This window comes from Saccopteryx bilineata, chromosome 2, assembly GCF_036850765.1.
Source record: "Saccopteryx bilineata isolate mSacBil1 chromosome 2, mSacBil1_pri_phased_curated, whole genome shotgun sequence".
NCBI lineage: Eukaryota > Metazoa > Chordata > Mammalia > Chiroptera > Emballonuridae > Saccopteryx > Saccopteryx bilineata.
In genome coordinates, this window is record NC_089491.1 from 109291834 (window position 1) to 109316165 (window position 24332).

A 24332-nucleotide genomic window follows, 5' to 3' on the forward strand; every position below is an offset into this window, starting at 1 on the left:
TTTTCATTACTTAATGGTAACCACCCTTAAAAAAACCACCACAAAAACACTTGACTTAAAAAAGGTAGCAACAGAGGAAAGAAGTATGGAACACAAACAAACAAAAACAAATGATAGAAAAACAAAAGAGAAGAATCAAACTAGATACAAAACTAACAGAAAGCAATTTATAAAATGGCAGTAGGGAACCCACAAGTGTCAATAATTACACTAAATGTAAATGGATTAAACTTACCAATAAAAAGACACAGAGTAGCAGAATGGATTAAAAAAGAAAATCCAACTATATGCTGCCTACAAGAAACACATCTAAGCAACAAGGATAAAAACAAATTCAAAGTGAAAGGCTGGAAAAAAAAAAAAAAAAAAAAAAAAAAAAGAAAACAACTAATGTTTCATAAGAAATGCTGTTATAGATTAAATCATTATATTTTTACTTACATCTTTGGCCTCCCAAATCACAACAAATTTATCAACTAGAAACAGAAAAATTTATCCTCGGAGCATTCCGGAGTTCCACACAAACTGAAAGCAAAAGGACTGTTATCACTTGAATCTGAGAGACGAGGGTGTGGAGGAAGCTACTGCAGCGTCGCTCATTCAAGCCGCGAGGGAGTGCGCCTGCGGTGAGTCAGCCCATATACTTGGGAACCGCGAGCCGCGGCGAGCCGCTGCCGCGACCCTCCGCGAGCAGCCGAGCGCGCGCCCGGTCCAGTTGAGCACCGCTGACGTTCCCAGCAGCCCGCACACTGCGAGTGGGGTCGCCGGCCACCGGTGCCCGGAGCGCCCCATTCGCGCGCGTGCCTTGGGCATTCCACGCGCCCAGGGCGCCCTGCTGGCCCGCACACCCAGGGGGCTCCATTATCCTGCGCCTGGTGTGGTCCAGCCGCCAGCAGCGGGGCAAGCGGGAGAGGCTTGGGAGATTCTCTCCGTGGGCGGGGCACCTCACCCAGCCATTCAAGCTAACAATCAAGCGTTGGGGGAGGGAGCGCGCGCAGGCAGCCTAAAATACCTTCGGAAGCACAGCTGCGACCCAATCACTGAAATTAGCTTAACCCATAAAATCTGCGCACCCTCGGTTCTAATTGATAAGATCTCTCTCAGTTCAGTGATCCAAGACAAGAGGCGTGATATTTTTTAAGTGCCTCTCGCTAAGGGGCGGGGGCAACTTCTGATTGATAGAGCCTCCATATTCAGGGATAAACGCTAACAAGAAGGACTTGGCAGATAATAAGGTCTATACTACACTAGTCGTAAGCAGAGACTAGTGCCTCTTCTTCCCTGCAAAAACAGGCTACAAAGTGTGGAAAGCCTGGGTTGAGAGGTCCAACTAAATGATAGGCACTGAACAGTCACCTTGACAACAATTGACTCCCACCCCCGCCTGATTACACTGGAAGCCCTGACTCTCAGAGCCTTTCCCAAAGCCTTGCACTGAGTGGGGATAGAGTGGGGATTTCCCAGCTCTTTGAGCCTCTTACTCCCCAGGCAGAAGCAGTTGCAGCCTTATAGCTGGATCACCAGGCTGCTAATTCAGAAGGGGGGACTAGGAGAGAGAATCCAGGAAAGCAAACTCTCTCATCGTTGGACCCTGCAAACGCCAACAAGCCTTTACTTCCAGCAAGACTAAAGCCAATTATATGACATTGCCATAGAATCCCATCAACTGCAAATCCCTACCTAAGAGTGACACAGGGGCAGAGCCTGGGGTACAGAGTCACCGACCAGGAAGAGGGAGAGAAAAGAAAAAGGAAGAAGTTAACCTCTCAAAATCAAGAAAAACCCACAGACTTTACAACTTGATCCACTAATTTTTTTGTTGTTGTTGTTGTTTGTTTCTTCTATCTTTTTGCCTTTATTTCCTCCACCTCGGTCCTTCTATTCTCTGCCCATCTTATGCTTCCCCTTTCTTGAACTACACTACCCATGAGTGTTGCATTTTATTTTTCTTCTTCATCCTCACCCTCCTTTAAGGTTATACTCCAAAACACTTAACTCTCACTCTCTCCTCTTTTGTTTTTTTTTTGTTTTTTTTTTTTTGTCTTGCTTTATTTTGTTTTTTTCTCCTCCTATTTTATTTCTTCCTTCGTTTTTCTCTTTTTCTTATTTTTTCCTTTCTATTCGTTTTTTCTTTTCTCATTTTACTTTCCTCCCATATAATCCTCAATCACGAACAAATTAGTTAATTTGGGACTCAAGGCTTTTTTTTGGCTTTATTTCTCTTTTTTGCTTTTGTTTTTATTTTTTTTTCTCTTGTTTGTTTATTTTTGTGGCATTTTGTGTCCTCCCAACCCAAGGTCTCCATTGTATTTAGTCTTCGCTCCACTTAATACAACAGATTTTTACTTATTATTTTTATTTTTTCTTCTTTATTATTCTTTTTTGGTCCTTTTTTCTGATTCCCTCTTATCCCTCTCATTATATCTCTTAGTTGACCATCACTTACAAGCAAATCATCTTATGCTTGTCTAAGATTTTCTTCCTTTTTTTTTTTTTTTTTTTTTTGCATTTAGTAGGTCCCTACTCCCTTTTTTTTGCCCCTTGAACTCTTCACCCCAAATCAGGCCCTCCATTATAGGCACGATATTTCCCTGAGGAGGGGAGAGGAGGGAAAGAGAAGAGAGAAAAAAAGGGGGAAATAATAAATTATTACTGTTTTTTTTTTGTGGGGTGTTTTACCCTTTTTTTTTTCTTTCTTTTTACTCTTCATTAATTCTAATTAGTGCTATCAATAAGACCACCCTCAGATGCCGATAAGAAAGAGGAAATCGAATATTATGGATACAAAAGAAAGAGAGGTAACACAAATAGATGTGGAAAAATCTATGGAGAAAAGACTTAACATATTGGAAGCCTTGGAGCTAAATGACAGAGAATTTAAAATAGAAATCTTAAAAATACTCAGAGATATACAAGAAAACACAGAAAGGCAATATAGGGAGATCAGAAAACAACTCAATGAACACAAAGAATATGTTACCAAGGAAATTGAAACTATAAAAACAAATCAAACAGAAATGAAAAACTCAATTCACGAGCTGAAAAACGAGGTAACAAGCTTAGCTAACAGAACAGCCCAGATTGAAGATAGGATTAGTGAAATAGAAGACAAACAACTTGAGGCACAACAGAGAGAAGAAGGAAGAGACTCAAAAATAATAAAAAATGAGAAAGCCCTACAGGAATTGTCTGACTCCATCAGAAAGAATAACATAAGAATAATAGGTATATCAGAGGGAGAAGAGAAAGAAAATGGAATGGAGAATATACTCAAACAAATTATAGACGAGAACTTCCCAAGCCTGTGGAAGGAACTAAAGCCTCAAATTCAAGAAGCAAACAGAACACCGAGTTTTCTTAACCCCAACAAACCCACCCGAGGCACATCATAATAAAGATGACACAAACCAATGACAAAGAAAAAATTCTCAAGGCAGCCAGGGAAAAGAAGAGTACAACATATAAAGGAAGGCCTATTAGATTATCATCAGATTTCTCAGCAGAAACTCTACAAGCTAGAAGAGAGTGGACCCCAATATTTAAAGCCCTGAAAGAGAGGAACTTTCAGCCAAGAATACTATACCCATCAAAGCTATCCTTCAAGTATGAAGGAGATATAAAAACATTCACAAATACAGAAAAGATGAGAGAATTTATCAACAGAAAGCCCCCACTCCAGGAAATACTAAGGGGGGTTTTCCAACCAGATTCAAAGAACAAAAGAAAACAACACCACAAGTAACAGCTCCACCAAGAACACAATAAAACCAAACTTAAACTGTGACAACAAAGGAAAAAAAGGGGGGAGAGGATGGAGATTAACAGTAGCAAAGGATGATGAAGTGCAGAAATACTTATAAGATAGGGTACTACAATGAATATGGTAGGTACCCTTTTCATTACTTAATGGTAACCACCCTTAAAAAAACCACCACAAAAACACTTGACTTAAAAAAGGTAGCAACAGAGGAAAGAAGTATGGAACACAAACAAACAAAAACAAATGATAGAAAAACAAAAGAGAAGAATCAAACTAGATACAAAACTAACAGAAAGCAATTTATAAAATGGCAGTAGGGAACCCACAAGTGTCAATAATTACACCAAATGTAAATGGATTAAACTTACCAATAAAAAGACACAGAGTAGCAGAATGGATTAAAAAAGAAAATCCAACTATATGCTGCCTACAAGAAACACATCTAAGCAACAAGGATAAAAACAAATTCAAAGTGAAAGGCTGGAAAAAAAAAAAAAAAAAAAAAAAAAAAAGAAAACAACTAATGTTTCATAAGAAATGCTGTTATAGATTAAATCATTATATTTTTACTTACATCTTTGGCCTCCCTTACTTCCTCCCACCCTCCCTCCCTCCCTTTCTTCCTTCTTCCCTCTTTCCTCCCTTTGTCTTTTTATGTCTCTTTAACTCCTCTATTCCTTAATTTCATCATTCCCTTTCTTCTTTCCTCCTTTCTTCAAACATCGATTAGAGCCCTCAGCACTAGCACAGGGTTTGGTACTGTTGAATGGCTGAATACAATTATCTACTCGTGTGCAAGACATAGTGCTCAAAGTGCTGCGTTGTTCTCAGGAGTGGTGGGGCTGAGAGAGTGGCTAGGTTACTCGACTGCTGGCTGACTTTGCTCATATCCAGTAGATCAGATGGATGCTACAGTACAGGTATGTCCTAGATGCTCTGCAAATATAGAAGAGAGGAAAAAACTAACTCAGCCTAGGAGGAGGTCAGGTCAGGAAAAGTGGGGTCAAACTCTTAAACCCAAACTCTGGTGTTTGAAAGAACATGGTACAATACTTTCTGAAATAGTGAGTAGGGTATTTTTATGTTCTGATGGGGATTGGAGGGTAGCATACCTGTGACTTTATCTGTTTGCTTGTTTTTAATATTTTCTCTACTTAATCTCTCATATTTTCATTTGTTCTTCCCATTGCCCAATTGGTACTTTTATCTATAAGTTATTTCAGACAATCTAAGGTTATTGAATTTCGGAACTAATCATAAGAAACATACTTACTACTCATTTTCATGTTACTCTATCTTTGTGTAATACTGTAAGGTGTTCCTTATGTCTGTGTCTTTTTCCTCCTTATTCCCCATGTTTATTTATTCATATTGAAGGATAGGACGCTCTGATTTATATGGAGATATGACAACAGGCTGCATTGACTAAAATGTCTTTACAGGGCAAGGATGCTGTGGGCTGGGATCCTGGTAGAAGATAGCAGAAAATAGTAGTATGCGTATATTTTCTACATAGTTTTCTGGGGTATAGAAATTTGGTCTCAAGAGGTTATTATACTTCTACTTTTTACTATTGCCTAGGTAAGCATAATCCCCAAAGTTGTTTAATGGCATTGATAATCAAATTCTCCAGCCACCTCTCCCCTCATAAACTAGTAGTGGTAAAAAGTAAGCCATTATTACAATTAATGCTAACTTAACAAAGAGCAATATTTCTGCACAGGGAAATTCATAATCAATTTCTGAATCTAGATTTTCAAGATGGTCTCACAAAGAGTAAGATGGGTACAAGGTATAGTTAGCATTTCTGTGAGGTTAATACAAGTACCCTATGTGAAAATGCAATACACACTGTGAAATGATCTGTAAAGCCAAGTGATATTATTGCCAGGTTAGTTAACTAAAAGTCGAACATGATTAGAAAGATAGAAGTAATTTTTATGAACTTGTGCAAATGACTTAACCTCTCAGAGTCTTAGTTTTCTCATCTGTAAAATGGAGTGTGATACCTACCTTGTAGAGTTGTCAGAATTAAAGATAATATGTGCAAATGCTTATAACAGACATTTCTAATTGTCCAAACTTTAAAAAAATCAGACAAGTAAGATTTCTTTTAAATTGGATTAATAAAGCAAGTATTTATATTATTTGTAATTCACACTATCTTGAATTTTAGATGTTAAAAATAATAAATAAATAATAATACAACACCTATGACTTTATATTTCAAGTTTTAGTATGGGGGATTTCTAAGAATAATGTTTAAACCTTCAAAGAATAATAGGTGCATTGAAACATAGAAAAATAAAATGGGGAGGAATAAAAGCAGGAAAAGGCAAGTCTTTCACAACAACAGCTCAGGACTAGAAGGTGATTTTCAGAATGATAATGAGCACTCACCACCCCACAGCTCAGGGCTGCCCCAACTTCATGTGCAGTAGGGAACCTTCCATGTCTTTCAATATCAAATTGTACATGCAATTTATTTCTAACAGAACATTGAAAAGTCAATGAAGGCAAACCTGCTAGGCAGCTACTGTCAGAAAACATCTAAATCAATAGGATACTATCAGTATTGTCTCTCCCAAGCAAAACACAAAACAATTAACCAAAAGTGTAACAATACTGTGAAATTCCCTCAAAGCTACAAAGACCTTGGGAAGCAGCTAGAGTCTCGCCCAACAGGTAAGAAAATAACAAATGTTATTATGAACCACGCTATAAAGGTAGAGCTAGTGTCTTGTACTGCATGTAACACCACGCACGGCACGTAGAGGGCAGTATGAGGTGGCAGAGAGCACCGGCCCTGTTTCTGGAAGTACTGATCTCAATTGCAGCTCAGTCATTTATTAACTGTAAAACTCACTTTCTGATCCTCAGCTTTCTTGTCTGTAATGCAATGATAAAGTGGGTGTATTACAAGATATATACAGATACATATGTGTGTGTATCTTGCATTAAAAAATGCTAGCTATAAAATTAATAATAAGCACATAAGTAATGTTTGTTGAAAATATAAAGGAATGAATAAATATTTTCTTTTTGTTTAAGGTTTATCTGGTAATTCTTCAATAATAATATTGCCTAATACATAGATTAGAAGTTAAATAGTAGCAGTAGAATCAACAACACCCTCCCCCCATTATTCTATTTTTTTAGAGAAGCGGCAATTTAAAAATACCCTAATGGCAAATCTTGTAAGGAACACTCAATGTGTAAAACATATAAGAACATATGATAATCAAATAAAGATTGGCTAATTCTAGCCTGAGCAATTAAAATGTGGTATATTTATGACTTAGAAACCCTAAGTTATCTTAAACTCATCTATTTAATCTACTGATTGCCTATACAAAACTAGTTTTCTGGGATTAATTTTAGGGTTTATGTAATAAAAGGAGACATCCTCAAAGTCACAAATGTATGGCATGGTTATATTTGCATTTTAGTTTGGGAACTGGCAAAAATATTCCACTTCAGACAACTAAACTATTCAATTACAGGATAGATGGATAAACAGAAGAATGTCGTAGAGACATACAATGGAATAATGTTCAGGCTTAAAGAGAATGGAAATTCTGACATGTGCTGCAAAACAGAAAATCCTGAAGACACTATGCTAAGTGAAATAAGTCAGACACAGGACGGATACTGCATCATTCCACTTACAGAGTGTTCAGGTAGACAAAAAGCGGAACAGTGGCCTCCAGGGACTGTGAGGAGAGGGAATGGGGGTGATTGTTTAATGGATGTGGAAATTTGGAGGTGATGACTGAACCACAGTGTGAATGTACTCACACCTCTTAAAAATGGTTAAAACAGTGAATTTTATGTTCTGTATATTTTACCACAATTCTAAACAGGTAAAAATAAATTGTAGGTTTGTATAAGGCTAAGGATATAGCTCTTGAAAATGAAAGCTTATTGTAATGGAGTGTTTGAAGATGTAGATTAATATAGGTTAGTGAGGAAAAATAAGAGAAAAGAGAATTTTATAAAGCCACCATGGTGGCAGATCTGGGTAAAAAATGTCACTTTCATTCAGCTAGCATTGAGCACCTACTCTGTGCCAGGTCCTGAGATACAGAGACCATTTGCCTGCCACACTCAGGGGATTCCCCCTCTCATGCAGAGTGCAGCTCTTCCAACATCACTGCAGTGTTAGTCCGTGAAATCTGTGTGTCTAAGAGTACAGGGGTTAGCTTTATTTGGCAAAAACAAATGAACAAAACCCAGAAAACGATAAGCTTGTACCTCGAGAAGGTTTCCCTCTCAGAATCTCAGTCTCCACATTTATACAATATGAATATAAATATAAACTTCACAGAGAAATGACATGTAAAGCTCTCCAAAGGAAGTGATTTTCAGTCGCTGGTGGCTGCGGTTGCCTTGGGACCGAGGACAGAGGCCGGCCACTGTGCAGCCCGGCCATACCCAGGACGGGGCGCCGCAGGCTGTCCTGGTCTCACCGAGCCGGCCCCACAGCACAGAAGGAGCCTAGCATTTGTTTGAGCACATCTAACAAGGTTATTACTGAAAATATATTAATTATATTTACATCCAGAATTATGCTAAATATTAAAAGTTAAAATTTGATCTGAGTTATGTAATAGTATGAGTGGTATAAACCGTTGCAATGGACTGAATGTTTGTGCACCCTCTCCACAATTAACATGTTAAAATCTTAACACTCAATGTAATGGTGTTAGGAGGTGGGGTCTTGGGGAGGTCATTAGGTCATGAGAGGGCAGCCCTTAGGATTATAAAAAGTGACCCCAAGGGTTCTCCCGCCCTCTCTGTAGTGTGAGGATAAAATGAGAAGTCTGTAGCCTGTAGGAGAGCTCTCCAGAACACCGGGGCCTCAGCCCCAGCCTCCAGAACGGTGAGAAGTAAGCTCCTGTTGTCCACACGTCACCCAGCCTATGGTCGTTTCTTAGCACAGCCTGAAATAAGGCAATGGTGCAAATAAAGTAATTTTCTTCATATTAAGGGGACCCAAATATTTACTTTATGAATTGATGCTTTCATCATTTGGTGCTTAAAAGAAATTAAAAAAAAATAAAATGTAGATAAATAATATTATTTAGTCACATACTTATATAAGTTACATTTCAGGAGAAAAAAGCAAAATAATTTCTAGCCTACTGCACCTCACTGACACAGCTTCTATCACAAGCCTCACAAGCATCACTGGGGAAACTTGCAGGTGTTAAAATAAGAAAATTCTGGTTCCTAAGTAGACGATTGGGAGGAACTCTACCACACACACCTCAGGAGCGGTTTAGGAACGCTGCCTCCAGGGCCTGTGGTTCCTGTCCCCAAGTATCTTCACACACACCACCCGAAGCTCCCCACCTCAGGACCTCACTCCGCCTGCAGGCCCTTCTGTCATTTGCTCATTTGGGTTAGCAGTTGCGCCAGCGGGTGATCGAGCGGAGAGAGTGCAGGGCTGGTCTGAATACTTGACCCAGTTCCTTTATTCCTCGATGTTTTCTCATACCAGCTGTATTGAGGCATTTCGGTCAAGAGTAAAAGTAGGAAATTTGAAGCCAAAACCACTTTAAAGAGACAGCTACTTGAGAATATTAGATGGGAAGCTGAATTACTTAAGAAAAAAGTCAAGGTTAGAAAGAGAGTGAGCAGTCTGGAAAGCCAGCTTTATTTGCTTTTCAAATGTGGGGCTGGTTGATGGAGTGGCAGGAAGAATGGAGCAACACTGTGCTCCTGTCCCTGGGTCATCCTCCAGTCCCATTTCCAGTGCTGTAAACACTGCGCCTGAGCAGCATCTGGGGGTTTTCACGGGTTTATTTGTGCAATTACACTGAGCCAATTTCCATCTTATGAAATGGAAAGAAAACATCTTAAGATGATTTTTTTTTTTACACAACTCTTCCCTTGGTTGAGGACTGCCTATATTCATTCCATTATTTCAGCTGTTTCACTTAATGACAAATTTGGCTTGGCTTTTTGTGAAACATTGATAATTGTTTAAATCTCATCATTGAAAACAATAGATATATTAATGATTAACCAAGTATGTAAACCATTTCTTTTCTAGCATTATGTTAATAGGCATAATTCAGACAAAGAAAAAACCTTGTATTCCATAATAAAATGGTATTATAAAAACTATCAAATACATAAAATTCTAAGACATAATTTGGGGGACATTAAGAAAAGGTTCTTGACCCTGTCTGGTTGGCTTAGTGGTAGAGTGTCGCCTGACATGCAGACGTAAGGGGTGCAAATCCTGGTCTGCACACAGGGCACACAGGAGAAGCAACCCTCTGCTTCTCCACCCACCCTTCCCCTTTCTCTCTCCTTCTCTTTCTCTCTCTTACCCTCCTGCAGCCATTGCTGAATTAGATTGAGAGCACTGGCCCTGGCCCTGAGGATGGCTTCGTGGAGCCTCTGCCTCAGGTGCTAAAAACAGCTTGGTTGTAAGCATGAGCCCAGATGGGCAAAGCATCAGCCAGATGGGGGTTGTTGGGTGGATCCTCATCAGGGCTCATTTGAGAGTCTATCTCTCTATCTCCCTACCTTTCATTGGAAAAGAAGAAAGAAAGAAAGAGAGAAAGAAAGAAAGAAAGAAAGAAAGAAAGAAAGAAAGAAAGAAAAGCTTCTCTGAAGTAAAAAAAAAAAAATCTTAAAGTACAAAAGGAAAGGAAAAGCCAAGATTAAATTCTTCATAGTTCAAATATCACATACCTAATAAAAAATAAATAAGTTCCCAGGAGATGTTATAGCAAATCATATCAATGCTAAACTCAAACATAAAATGGATAAGCAAAAACCTTGAGCAACTTACAAAGCAGCTGCTAAGAATTAGTTTTAAAATTATTTTAGACTACTGTAAATTTATACAATAACACTTTGGGGGTCCCTGAATTAGAAAATCAATGCAATTTGGTTACTTGTTTGGAGGCATTATTTCCTCACTCTCAAACATTTTGTACTAGTTCACAAACATAGGCTCTTCCAGGATTCTTTTGAAAGTGGAAAATGAAAACAATAGCAGTGTAAAGGAATTCATATTAATCACAGAAATGAGGCATGGTGTTAGTATTGCTATTCCACCTCAGTATTATAAAGGTATTTTTACAGTATTTGCAAAAGAACAACTCAAATGATAGAGCCAAATGAAAGCGGTGGATATGAAATCTACTAACAGAAAATAAAGTACAAAAAGGAGAAAAATCAAAATATTCTTTATCATGAGGAACAAAGCAGCAAAATAAGCTTTTTTTGTTGTTGTTGTTAGAGACATTCTTGGTAAGAAAATAGTTTTGTGATTTAAATTTCTGATTTCACATACTAAATTTTATTTAATTTTCTTGATGGAGAGTATACTATTTATCATAAACTGATATAAAACTGTCCTTTAAAATGGTGCATGTAATAACACGCATTAGATGTAATTTATTTCTGAAAACTTGCTCAGTTTTCAGTGTGATTAGGTGTTGATTTTATTTAATAAAAATACAGTAACTCCATTTTTTATTCCAAAGGAAATACTTTTCTGGAAGAGTAGAAGACTTTTTCGGTACCAGTCCCACCAAAATGCATACTGAATCAGCTTACTTAAAGGCCTATGAAGACGGTCAAAATGTCTCAAGTGTTCCTTTTGAACATTTTAAAAATCAAATTTATGTGATAACATTGGTCAATACAATTATGTTGGTTTCAAGTGCACATTTCTATGATGCATCATCTGTATATTGCATTGAGTTTATCACCTAAAGTGAAATATTTTCTGTCATCATATATTTGACCCCTTTACCCTTTATTATGTCCCTTTCCCCCTTTTCTTCTGGTAACCACCATACTGTTTTTGTGCTTATAAATTTTTGTTTATCTTGTTTGTTCATTTGTTGCTCTCAGTTGTATATAACACATAACACATGAGTGAAATCATATGGTTCTTGACTTTTTTTGTCTGACTTATTTTGCTTAGCATGATATTCTGAAAATCTATCCATGTTGTTGCAAATAGCAGTATTTCATCTTAAAAATGAATAGTATTCTATTGTATATATGTACCATATCTTTAATCAATCATCATGGGAAACAGACATAAAAATGGTTAAGAGATATGTGAAAAGATGTTCAACTTCACTAGCTATTAGGGAAATGCAAATCAAAACCATGAGATACCACCTCATACCTGTTAAAATGGCTATTATCAACAAGTAATAACAAGTGTTGGAAAGGTTGTGTAGAAAAAGGAACCCTCATTCACTGCTGGTAGAACAGCCACTATGAAAAAGAGTATAGAGTTTCCTCAAAAAATTAGGACTAGAGTTATCATATAACCCAGCAACCTTTCTTCTGGGTATCTACTCCAAAATTTAAAAACTGTTATTTGCAAATATATATATATATATATATATATATATATCCCTATGCTCATTGCAGCATTATTCACAATGGCCAAGACATGGAAATGACTCGTGTCCTTTAGTAGATAATTGGTTATGTCTTACTTTTGACCTCTTTGAAAGAGTCATACTATTGACCTTGACTAATTTTAGTAGTTACTTTCAGGAGGAAGAGGCCTCCAAGGAGATAGCTCATCGTAGAATCCTCCTAGAGCATGCCTACATACATCCTATTGTATCAAAACACAGATTTCATGTTGCATTCAAGATTTCTAAACATCCTTCACACTTTTCTTCCTCTTTATTCCTTACACACTTTAATCTGTTTTATAGTTTTAAAAGAATGCCCCTTTATATTGTAAAGGAGTTATCTTTAATAGCAAATATAACAACAGAATTACTATTTGCTGATGTTATTTTATTAACTTCTGTAATAAACACCTAATAAACATGGACAGTTGACCTTTGAGCAATGCTAAAATTAGGGCACTGACCTCCTCTGCAGAGTAGAAAATCCACATATAACTTTTGATTCCCAAAAAACTTAACTGTAGTTGTTCCTCAGAATCCACAGGAGACTGATATCTGCAGATACCAGAATCCATGAGTGCTTAAGTTCCTTCAATAAAACAGCATGGAACAATGGATACAGCCAGCCACTTGCATCCATGGATTTCCAAATGCGGTTAGAAAATACTGTATTTGACCTGCGGCTGGTTAAATTCATGGATGTGAAACTCAGAGATGTGAAGGACCAACTGTAAGTATATTGGAAAATAAGTAGACTCATGCAGTTCAAACCTGTGTTGTTCAAAGGTCAACTGTATTGGAAATCTATGAAACCTTTACCTAGGATTTATTTTCTTTTTTTTTTAGAGATGAGATATTGAGGCAAAGAGGTTAAACTGTTTTCCCAAGGTCATACAGCAAGTAAGTGGCCGAAACAGAACCTGAACACAGCTAATTGCTAATTCAGCCATTGCCAACAATCTTAGTTATAAAACCGAATGATGCAAGCCCAAAATAAGGCTCCAGTGAAGGTAATTAAGTAAATCAACCAGAATGTTAGAGTAAATCAAAATTAGTTAATTGTTCAGATAGCTGACTCATTTGTTTTAAAATCTTATTAATTTTAGATCTTACATGATATCTTTAAAACAATATTGTTGGTTGCTTAAAGGCTTTTAATCACTGTAAAAAAATAGAAGACTGGATAAAGAAGATGGGGCACATATACACCATGGTATACTATTCAGCTAGAAGAAATGATGACATCGGATCACTTACAGCAGAAGGGTGGAATCTTGATAACATTATGTGGAGTGAAATAAGTGAATCAGAAAAAAACAAGAACTGCAGGATTCCATACATTGGTGGGACATAAAAACGAGACTAAGAGACATGGACAGGAGTGGGGTGGTTACGGGGTGGGGGGGGGAGGAGGGAGAGGGAGAGGGGGAGAGGCACAAAGAAAACTGGATAGAGGGTGACGGAGGACGATATCTCTTTGGGTGATGAGTATGCAACAGAACTAAATGACAAGATAACCTGGAAATATTTTATTTGAATATATGTACCCTGATTTATTGATGTCACCCCATTAAAATAAAAATTTATTTATAAAAAAAAATTTAAGAGGAAAAAAAATATTGTTGGTTTAAAGCATTTTCATTTCATCTTTTCCAAACTCAACATACTTTAGTCATGAAAGATGATAGTTTCCAAAACAAAAAATAATATCAATGAGAGTTTCCAAATTAAAGATTTATGTTTCTAGAAGTAATAGACTAATTTTTTTCCAATAATTATAATAGTTAACTTTAATATAGCACCTATTACCAACATGATACTGTTATGTAAAAAATAAAAATAAAAATCACTGCATATCTTTAACTCATTTGATTATTACAAATACTCAATGAAGAAATTAAAACATATAGAGGTCCACTAAATTGCCCTATTTCTTGTTGTTCTAATTAGTAGTAGAGCTGGAATTTGAACAGAGAGTGAATTTTCAAAGACAGATCTAAGATTAAAGGAGACTCCTTCTTTAGTGTTTTAAAAATACCAGTAGTCATGAAATAGCTTAGCTTTATCATGAATAATAATTATTATGGGAACCTCATCTTATCCAATGTTCCATAGAAAGTGACAAAATTCTCAATCATTTGGTATATAAAAACATAAAGTGTTTCTGACCATAATAAATCAGATGAGTAACTTAAACATTAGTCTATTACTTTACAGTAAGTCAAAGTAGTACTATTTTCTTTATCAAGTAAGTAGTCTAATATTTGTAATTACTCTAACTAAAAGCTACTCGATGACAGAGGGTGTTCTTTATTCATTCCCATACTGAGCTATTGAACAAAGAATGAGGAATATATAAAGGAATGAATTTCCAAAGTTGTACCAAAACTTTTAAAGGGAATAAGTCCAGATAATGGAGTAAGCATAAAAATCTAAGAACATATCATGAATGTCCTGTTTATTGTTACTTACATTACAAACCAAATAAATGCAATTTTTTCTTTCCTTTAGAAGACCTTTGATACTTAACGGCTCCCCATTTCAATTTCGGTTCTACTTGTTCTATCTAAAGATAGCTGTCTTGTAATAATTAAGTTGTCCTATCTTGGTTTAATTTTAGCATCTGAAGGACAAATACACATGATGTAATCTAATATTTACTGGCAATAAGTAAAGTAATAGCATATGTATATCACATGCATTTTGCATAGACAAATGACATTTTAAAAGTGCTATATTCCTTGTTTCCACCTCCCCTCACCATGCCATCATTCATACAGCAAAGTGGAATATGTCTTGCCTTTACCGGTTGTAATGTGTTTTTTTTTGTGTGTGTTTTTTTTTTACCGGGACAGAGAGAAGGATAGACAGGGACAGACACACAGGAATGGAGAGAGATGAGAAGCATCAATCATCAGTTTTTTGTTGCGACACCTTAGTTGCTCATTGATTGCTTTCTCATATGTGCCTTGACCGTGGGGCTACAGTAGAGCAAGTAAATCCTTGCTTGAGCCAGCGACCTTGAGTCCAAGCTGGTGAGCTTTTGCTCAAACCAGATGAGCCTGCGCTCATGCTGGATACCTCAGGGTCTCGAACCTGGGTCCTCTGCATCCCAGTCTGATGCTCTGCGCCACCGCCTGGTCAGGCTGTAATGTGTTTAGTTAAGAATGACAACTTGGAAAGGAAGGGGTAATCAGGGGACCTGAGTTCAAACGGTAGCTCTGCTGTTTACTAATTAGGCTAATTTTCTAAAGCTTTCAGTTCTTATTTTCACCACCTGTAAAACTGTAATAATATAGAAGGACTTCTTTTGACACCTAAAATTTAATCCTATAATTATTAGAGCATCTGACAGAAGCTTAGAACCCTATAAATATTCCCCTTTCCTTTCCTAATTCTCTTCCTTTTATATAAGAACTCACTTGGGCCCATGCTTAAGAAAGTTGATTAGGATTAAGGGTAGATTATAAATTCAAAGAAAAGGGAATTTTTTTTTCCTGGAGCATTGTATGGCTAGCAGCCATGGCCCCCACAGCCATTCACTTACAGGTTCTCGCTGAATTCAGGTAGACGGTAAAGAAACAGTGGAGCCAAAAAATGGTGGGCCATTCCTTCATTCTAGCCTCACAGCTGGTTGGCGAGTAAACGCACAGCAGGAAAAGACTTCCCTTTCCATTCAGGGCTCCCAAAGCTATTGACTCATCCGGTTTTTCCTAGAATCAAAGGCCTCCACCAGTCTCAGTCACCTCTGGTTCCCCATCTGCCAAGATGGCTTCTTACTCTGCAAAACTGGCTTTTCTCTCCTTCCTTCCATCTTGGATTCTTCTTCTTCTCCTTCTTCTTCCTTCTACAAAACTAACTGGGCCCAGAAGACCCCTCCTCCAGCAGACATTAGCATAACAATGGCCCTTCCTAAGCAGAAATGCAATCGCAATCAACTGCCCTGCTCTGAAGGCTAGCACACATGTGGTTGCTTGGTGCCATTTTTAACAATAAAAGTGAGCAAACTCAAAAAACACAAATTTTACAAACTTATTTGCCGAACAATGACCATTATTGTCTAAAACAGAAATCAATCAGCAACACTTGTAACTGATATATTGTATTGCCAAAATTGTAAAGGCAAATTTTCACACAAAAATGTTCTCACTATACTGATATAATGTAAGGTTTTATATAACAAGGCAATAGCTAAATTTTATAATTAAACATCACTGCAGTGATCCCTATACATCTAATTTGATCTAAGAGAGTCTAGGAAGGTTTCTTTTTTTTAAATTACCCAGATAAGAAAACAGATAATCAAAGAAGTAATTGCTTAACTGTTGTTGATGGCAGACTATATGTATGTATTATGATCATCCCACAGTTTTATAGGTGTGTGATCTTGAATGTCATTACCTTTGCTTATGATATCAGAGTCTTCACTATGGGAAGGGGAGTTGGATGAAGCCAAGACTCAGATTCCCTAACTCGTGTGTGTGTGTGTGTGTGTGTGTGTGTGTGTGTGTGTGTATGTACATAATTCTTTCCACTTAAACATCATCCAAATGAGCTATCAAAATAAAGTTTGGGGAAGGTAATAGAGACTAGGCAGAGTTAGTCATATAAAATTTCTTTTTTTTTTTTTTTTTTTTTAAATTTAAGAGTTTCAACTTTTTATTTTATTTTATTTTATTTAAAATTTTATTTATTCATTTTTAGAGAGGAGAGAGAGACAGAGAGAGAGAAGGGGGGAGGAGCTGGAAGCATCAACTCCCATATGTGCCTTGACCAGGCAAGCCCAGGGTTTCGAACCGGCGACCTCAGCATTTCCAGATTGACGCTTTATCCACTGCGCCACCACAGGTCAGGCAGTCATATAAAATTTCATTAGAGTTTTGGTTGAAAGAAGTTTAAATTTTAAGGGACTTCTTGAACCAATTCAAGAACCTTGTTTTTAATATGTATAAATTAATATGATAGAGAGAACATATAGAGAGTGATTAATTGAGCCAGAATTTTTCTTGATTCTGCCACTAGCAATTCAGAGGTAGCATAAGTGACTTGACTTAATCTATCTCTCTATAAATAAGGATATTAAAGGAGATAATGTATATAAAATGAGGTTATTAGACTATTTTCCTAGCTCTATGCTACTATATATTATACATACATCTATACTTTTTGATTACAAGGACTTGCTACTTCAAACAGAAAAAGGTTTGACTAAGTTAAACTTCTGAGGGGCATTTGCAAATAATTATTCTCTAATGAACCACAAAAACACTTTCCTACTTAAAATCTGTTTTCCAATGGTACCTTTCTTACTGTACACTTCTGGTTCTATTAGGTATGCCAGGAAAGAGAGATTGTCAATAATAGTCATGCTTTGTAGTAGAACATAACCCTCCAGCAGTATTTTAAAAGGTTTAACAAGTCTCAAATATGAATATTTTCCAAGAAGTATTACTGAGCTTCTGAATGCATTTTAAATGAATTATCTTTGTTATTATTATTATTATCTAGTGTATTCAGAGTCTATAGAGAGACCATCCATGAAGTTCTTAAAAGTAAGTACCACTGAGAGAAGCAATTGAGAGAACAATTGTTTTAAAGTACAATTCCAATGTTTCTTTTTTTGTATCTTTCCTTATTTTCCTTAACTTTCTTAAGCATAAAAGTTTTTGTGTAATACAAGGTCAATGCACTCTAAAGATCTTTAGTAATATTTTAATCATTACCTAATTGTTTTTGAGCTATGGGCTTTGAGAAAAAATTAAAGGAGATATGTATGGCTTTCAATACTATCAACCTCTCATAAGTTTGGTTCAAATACAAATAGTAAAACTCATTTATTATTTATGGGCTTACAACACATACATATTCTATAGATAAAGGCAAGAAAAATAGTCACTATATTAGTCAATGTTCTCACTTTATATCATGTTTTATTCAATGTACTGATTCCTCTAACTCATGAACTCTTTGGAATTCTAGATATATGATATATATATACACACACACACACACACACACACTTATGACTTGACAATATCATTTTAATTCAGCATAGCTCTCTTCAACAACATTTTATAAAAATGTTAAAGAATAAATAACACTTTTTCATTATTTGGGTTTGGTTTGGGAGTCCTTACTCTTTGTAGTTATTTATGAGTGACTTAGCATGTAATTGATAAATAGATGACAATTAAAGACTGGAAAGATAAACTGCCTCAAACTATCAATGCACCAAGAGAAGGCATGGTTCCTTTCTTGAAGACATGTACAGTATTATCTCTAGGGTTATTCCAGGCAGCAGGTCTCATCACCGGAATCCATTCCCTCCAAAGTTTGCAAGATTAAATCAAATTTAAATACAATTATGAAAATTACAATTCAAATAAAATAACTTATAAGTCATACCTGACAAATAGACCAAATCACTTACTGCTAAATCATCAGAAAAATAGCCACTGATGGCTTTTCACAGTGAAATTATCATAAGATACTAAGAAATTGTGAGGGGGTAAGGTAGATATTATTTGGCTCTTGTATAAAGAGCTTAAAAATTCTGTCATTTACAAATTCACTATTTTACAATGAGTAATGTACAGAATTGAAATTGTTTGACAACTGAATGACACACACAAAAATGAAACTTTAAAGAGTGCCTAGTCTTCTTGTGGGATAATTGCTAGGTATTGAGAAATGTTTATTATTTTGGCTGAGTGTCACACTTGACTCTTTCTGGTCAGTAAGATGTTGAAAAAAAATGTTAAAAAATTGCTAATTTATTTCATATCTTGCAATTTATTCAAACTGGGAGAGCTTGCTTTTATTTTTTTACAAGATAAATAACTCTGAGTATTAAAATATCTTTCTTATACCCAGAATATGTATGAACTTATTCATATTTTGCTCTGTTGCTCTGTCACCTCAAAACACTATTTCACATCTCTGGAATTTAATTTTCAAATGAAGAAGCAGTTTTTTAAAATTTTTGGCTTTATAAATCTCAGATTTAAGTATTTAAAGTGTATGATCATCCATAACTACAGCAAAAAGTGAGGTTAATTGCTTTGTGTAAGGTGAAGCTGGACATGATTAATAGGGAAGTAAAGAAGCATTCTTCTCTCACTATTTTTCTCAATATAAATAAAGTAGATTTAAGGTAAGTTATAGTTGCAGCATTATAAACATAATTAATTATGTTTAATCATTTAAATTAAATGTAATTTATATATTAAAGTTTTTTAGAGGCTACAAAAATTACTTAGAAATTTTTCTGTATCACATATCCTTAACACTTATATTTCTATCATTTTGTTAATTCACTACATTTTGTATTAATGTTTATTTAAAAATTTTAGCGAACTGCATTTGCAAACTTATTTCAAAATAACTGTGCCATTAAAAGTGATATAAAATAGGTCATCAATGTGGATTTTTCTATCCATCTTATAAAAAAATTATTTTGATATTCACATATCAAAACTTATAATATTTACATCTAGGAAATCATTACAATATTATAAATTTTACCATAAAAATGATACTAAGAATGCATTTAACTTGTTCAATAAAAATATATTTAGGAAAATAATTATTACTATCAAATAATAACTATATTAGAAAATACACATCATAGTTAGGTTGTAAGATAAAAAAGAAATGTACTAATGAGATGAAGTTATAAATTTTAAGACTGCAGATGGTTGCCATTGTTTTATAAGTTTATGTTAATGCCTATAAAAACACCAAGCGTATTGATTATGTTTCAAATTTTGTTCAAAATGAATAAATGTATCCCATACAGAAAATGTGAGGCACTCTGATTAAATTTTATTACTTATTTTTCTTCTTTAGACTTTAAAATGATATGATGCTAGTGAAAAGATAGGATGGAATCAACATAAACATCTCCCGCCATATAGATGTATCACCAGGATTACCTTGGCTTCTTATCTAAGGGGATTACAGGATAAGTAATTTTCAGTTTACTCCAGTAAACTGAAATTGAGTTGTACAAAGCTCTGTTTGCTTAGTTTGTTAATTTATTTTCTTAGAAAATAGAAAGGTAAATATTTTTATAAGAGAAATTTGTAAGATCTAATTGTTAGAAACTCTAGTATAATTATTGTGTCATTAAAGTACTTACTGTTCTGTCAGAAATTCTGGGGTATTTTCGTTTTCTGTTTTCTCTCTTTCAGTTACTTTTTTTCTCTAAAAGGGAAACAATATGCACAATGGTTAGGTGACTACACATAGTTCAAAATCACTTCAGATTGTCATAAATATAATTGATAAATTTTATGATTTAATATTTTACTTGAAAGCCTTTCAATGCATACATCTAAATACAGTAAAATATCACATATGTATACTTAGTATTAGATTGATAGATAAGAATTTTAAAGGCAGCTTGAAGAGCTAGAGACCAAGAATCTATGAGAAGTTTACACGCTGATTTAACCATGCTGTCAACACTATAGGTTTTCAGTTGGAAAACTAAAATGATACTAATCTAGTCAGACATTATTAGAGAACACTACATTATTAAATTTATTAAAGAAGACTCTTAGAATTATTAGTCAATTTAATGTCTAGTGCTATATTGGGTATCAATATGATTACTATAAATCAATCTTATACATGTTACTTTTATATTTACATTTTCACTAAATTTAGGAGCCCTTTAATTTATTACACATATTTGCCTATTTTCAGAGCCAAATCAGTGTCCAGATACAACCAAAAACTATTTATTTAGCAGATAGATAGATAGATAGATAGTTAGATAGATAGATGATAGATAGGTAGATAGATAGATAGATCTACATAAATCTAGATAGGTAGTAGATTATATATCAAAGAAGCCCATCAAGGGTAAGGGGAAAAACAATCTCCTATCATTGCAGAAAAAAGTATAACTTTCATTTTATAGAGTTAGAAAATTAAGTCTTTACAAGAGTCAATATGAGGAATTTCTTTAATGTACTAAAGATGTCAAAAATATCTGATTCAGTTTGACAAGTTAGCAACTCACAAATGAAACATTTTCACAGTGCTAGAGATAGGTACCATTTTATATATAAGTTCTCATTATTTTTACTTGAAAAAATTTAGGTATAATGGAAACCAAGAAAGAATAAAATATATAAAAATAGATTCATAATAGGCATGCTACTTTGTTGTAAGGGTTCTTACAATGTCTATCTTCCACAGAATCAACAAAGATGCTATGATGCCAGCAGCTCTGGCAATGGGCTGACGTAGGTACCCAGCGGAAAAGATCTGAAGTGACAGCTTTAGTTTCCGAGCTGTATTTACTGCATCTGTTCAATGGTTAAGCCTCCAAGGTCTGCTCTCATTTTAATTCCTGCTTGAAACTCAACAGTTTTCTAGTAAAATCCATTAGGAAAAGCAATATTAAAATATACTTAGATTTGTCTGGCTTCCTTTTAAAATATGACATTGAGTCACAATCTATTTTAGATAAGATTTTTGTATATAGTTTCTGTCTACTGACACCTTTCTTTCATTAAAACAAAAACTACAGCAGAATTCTATAAATGTAGATATTAAGGTATCAGAGTGACACAGAGGTTTTTGCAAGAAATATGGGGGGAGGACCCATTAGAGAAAACAAAGGTGTTCTACTAAAGAATTAAGAGATCACTTGACATTTTATATATTGTACATTATTACTTACCAAGGGGCAGGCTTCCCTAGCGGATGCATTGAAAGGATTAAACAATTTTTTTGACTTATGAGCCATCTGCAGGGATTTGATTTCCTTTTGGTTTTGCATGCATATCTATCACAAGGATGAATGAGCAAGCCTGTTCTGTAAGGGACAAACAATGATTTTATTTTTAATCTGCGTGCTGAATATAGATGTGCCTAGTATTTTTCTGGTAGCTAATTTCTCTCTCTTGCACGTATAAACATCTCTGTTTATTTTAGAGGGAAACAGTGAAAAAAAAAGCACAGTATGATTTCACACCTTCTTTCATCTATCTGGCTTTTCAGTAATGTAATGGGCATTGGTATGTCTGACTTGGACCAAGTTCCAGTATTGAGACCTGGTACTTCTATGTGTTTATACAAATCTTTAAAAAAATTGCATGTGTTTAGGTAGGTCTGCATAGTTTTCATAGAACATTTTATGCATTCATAGTCAATAAAGCTCTTTCATGTTCTTTTTACCCAGTTTTTGAAGATGGCCTGGCACGGAGAAAAAATACAAAACAAAACAAGACGATGAGATTCAGAGATTACTACTGCTCAACAGTGGCCAGAAATAAACTACTGAAATCTTAATCACAATTCTATTTTTAATATAATCAGAACACTGCCTGGTTTAGGCATCATGAATACTACAAACTGTTGACTCTTCTTGTTATTATTATTATTTTTTTTTTTTTGCAGGGGTGCTATTTGTATTCATTTAATGTTGGCATTAACAATTGCAAAACTGTGTTTTTTTAACGGGGACTTACTTTCAAGAATGACAAATAACTAATAGTTTCTTTCAAACTTTGTCTTAAATATCTCAAATATTTTATTTTGATGAAAATAAATTGATTTTTAGTTCTCACTAACATCACACTGAGGTAAACATTTATATAGGGTTGGATTTAATGTGTGCACTGTGAATCCTTGTGGACATGGTCCCTTGTAAACACTATTCTATTAGCCACAGCAGGCTGAAATGGCAACAGAATCTGTTTCCAAAGTTTTAAATTTCAAAACTGCTGTGTTGACCAACTCTAGTTTTCTCTTTCCTAGAGTCCCTCCTACTGAAATGCCAAAACTGGGTTAACACATAGTTACAGAGTTGATGTGCCATTTCCTCCACACAGATATCACTAATCCTAATGGATTTTTTTTAGACATCTTTTGGCTTAAAGTCTTATTCTTGGAGCAACAGTCAGCAAGCAGAAGTTGCTTTAAAAAGGGACAACATCTAGGTTATTAGTGACTGAATGTAAGCTTTTAAACAAACAAAAAATAAAACATTGCATGACAACTAAATGCATCACATGATTCTAGATTAAACCCTGAACCAATAGAAACAAGTAGCTATTAATAAGAGTATAGTAACAATAGATGAAGTTGAGTATGGAGTATACATTATATAATGGGATTATAGCTATGATAAATTTTCTATGTTTGATAACTGTTCTGTGTAAATGTGAGATAATGTCCTGTTCTTTTTCTTAGCGAGTGAGAGAGAGAGAGAGTGAGAGAGAGAGAAAGAGACAGCTAGGGACAGACAGACAGGAAGGGAGAGAGATGAGAAGCATCAACTCATAGTTGAAGTGCCTTAGTTGTTCATTGATTGCTTTCTCATATGTGCCTTGATTTAGGGGATCCAGCTGAGCCAGTGACCTCTTGCTCAAATCAGCAACCTTGGGCTCAAGCCAGTGACCTCTGGGCTCAAGCCAGTGACCATGGGGTCATGTCTGTGATCCCACACTAAAGATGGCAACCCCTTGCCTAAGCTGGTGAGTCTGCACTCAAGCCAGATGAACCCATTCCTAAGCCAGTGACCTCAAGGTTTCCTACCTAGGTCCTCAGCATCCCAGGCCAATGTTCTATCCACTGCACCACTGCCTATTCAGGTGAGAATGCCCTGTTCTTAGGAAATACACTGAAATGCATACTAGAGTGTTTAGGATAAGGAACATCATGTCTCCCAACTATTCTCAAAATTGTTCAGAAAATATTTGAATTGTGTATATACATGCACATAATTAAGTATTATATGTAATATATATATATATAGTGTGTGTGTGTATATATATAGTATATAATAAGAGAGAAAATAACAGAGGACTAAATATAAATAATTGGTTAATCTAGATAAAGGGCATATGACAACTTCTTATATAATTTGCAGTTTTTGTGAGTTTGAAACAGCAAAATAAACATTACCAAAAACAGACTATTAAACTGTCTTTTAAATATTAAAAATAAACTGCTATTTTTTAGTATCTGCACAAGATTGTTTCATTCTGTCTATAGCAATAAAAGATAATGACATTTATATGGATGACTATTGGATGGCATTAGGCAGTAAAAGGAACAGAATTCATCAAGTACTAGAGTAAACATATAAATGTTCCACAAACAAATGTTTTATAAATAAATGCAATCAGTGCAGGTACCTGTGACGT

At 35.2% G+C, this 24332-nt stretch overlaps 1 protein-coding gene across 2 annotated transcripts in view; it reads right to left on the reverse strand.

Moving 5' to 3' along the window:
• SYT1 (synaptotagmin 1) overlaps positions 1 to 24332 on the reverse strand; it is a 586497-nt gene that overhangs the window by 389534 nt on the left and 172631 nt on the right. For both annotated transcript variants that reach the window (XM_066257602.1, XM_066257600.1), the window contains exon 3: positions 20309 to 20373. The gene's annotated coding sequence lies outside the window, so the exon portion shown is untranslated. The remainder of the gene's footprint in view (positions 1 to 20308; positions 20374 to 24332) is intronic.